Raw genomic sequence first — 1,693 nt, 5'->3', positions numbered from 1 at the left:
CTGATTTCAATACAATGTGCAATGCATATTACTCTGACCTTCGTCTGTTGAATATGTTGACAGATAGATTGGATCAATAATCATAATTAGTTATAAAATGAATTGAAATAAATTAAAATCTAGACAAACTCCATAGGTGAATAAATTCGATCAAACTGAGAAGCGATGCACCGAAAAATATACCAACAATGCTGCCTATGGTGATGACCAAGTCTAGATTTGTAAGGCGGGCTGATCGAGTCAATAGTTTCGGTTGACTATTTATTTCAACGGTCACAGACGTAATGCCCCACGCTTGATCACTTTCGTTAACCGATTTATAGCCGATGACTCGTTTCTTCTTAGAAAATCTGTGGTTCAATTATGTTAATTAAAGTTTGATTTCATCTACGGATCAATTCATTGATTTTCATTTTTCTATTCAATCTACTTACTTGACTAAGCCAACATGCATTTCTCTACAGCTAGAAAGACAGGCTTTAATATTCTGGTGATGGTGAAAAGTTAAACTTTTGGTTTTCTGTTCCGAAATGCATTTCATCTGTTCATAATTACAGTAGCGATTTTTATCTATTGAATGAAAATGGATTGACCAACAATAAAATCGGTGTTTCATTCATTTAATCATTCTGGAGTACAGGTATACAATTCGAATTCATCATTATCATAAAGAAAGGTTCTTACATTCGCTTGGTGCAAAGTGCAGTGTACAATTACAGAGCTCTAATTCAATTTAAACTCGAGTATAAATCATACACGAGACAAAGCCGTAAGGAAGTGATGCATTCAAAGGCCAACGCTCGTCTGAAAACCGACATCGTCGCTTCTCGATCGATAAGTCACGTACATTCATTTCATTTTCCACTTCCGATGTCTAGAAAAAGGAAATTGAAATAAAAATAACTATTCAAAATATATGAATTATATTGTTTGTTTGTAGTCTTAACACCTTAATGATTTCACAAAATTAACAAATAATAAATTATTTGAACACACCTGAATGCATTTCGAACTGTGAAGAGTTCATCATCAGTATGACAACTGTTTGGCAAGTGTCGTTTCAGCACCAATCTGTAATCTCATAGCACGCATAAAAAGTTCATTAGACAAAACACAAAGTCACACAAACACGAAACAAAACGCAGAGCAAACGAATTGTTCTCGATAACGGTTAAATGAGACGGTCGATAAGGCTTGATGTTATATTGCCTTCGTCCAGATTCATTGCGTTCGTATCTCTTTTGATGTAGTAGTATTCATACGCGTCGAGTCGTCGTTCGTCGTTCACTTGCTGTTCTAACGATACATTTTCAATGCCGATGTTTGTGTGGTCATTTACTAATGTATACAAATCAACAGCTGACTTATTAGGCATATTATTATGAATACACTTTAAGTGTTCACCGAATCGCACAATCACCGCTCTCTTCGTTTGTCCATGATATGAACGGTCGCAGTCGCCACATTTGATACAGTAAATTCCGGACTTTTTTAAATTCGGAGTTTTGTCTTTTGTTGAACCCAGGAAATTGGCTAATTTGTTTTCGTTGCGGTAAACCAGTGATCCCGTTCTGCTCCGAGCGCTCTGAGTGAGTCTCGTATTTACTCCTTTGTATTGAGCAGCAGTATCGTATGAGTACATTCTCACTCAATGCCGCAAAGTCATACGGTTGAGTGAGTGAGTTTCCACTCA

At 36.3% G+C, this 1,693-nt stretch overlaps 1 long non-coding RNA gene across 1 annotated transcript; it reads right to left on the bottom strand.

Annotated features, from left to right (window-relative positions):
• Positions 1-134: 134 nt before the first annotated feature.
• Positions 135-1,090, bottom strand: LOC129571851 (uncharacterized). Its single transcript, XR_008688351.1, has 4 exons — positions 997-1,090; positions 685-874; positions 435-570; positions 135-350 (listed from the first exon to the last, which is right to left on the bottom strand). It is a non-coding gene; the product is annotated as an uncharacterized LOC129571851 (long non-coding RNA).
• Between the last annotated feature and the right edge of the window lie 603 nt (positions 1,091-1,693).

Source organism: Sitodiplosis mosellana, unplaced genomic scaffold, assembly GCF_009176505.1.
Source record: "Sitodiplosis mosellana isolate CC-2019 unplaced genomic scaffold, AAFC_SMos_1.0 Smas_scaffold_3530, whole genome shotgun sequence".
In the NCBI taxonomy this organism is placed as follows: Eukaryota; Metazoa; Arthropoda; class Insecta; order Diptera; family Cecidomyiidae; genus Sitodiplosis; species Sitodiplosis mosellana.
The sequence above is the reverse complement of the archived record's forward strand: the minus strand, read 5'-3'. Positions and strand labels throughout refer to the sequence as shown.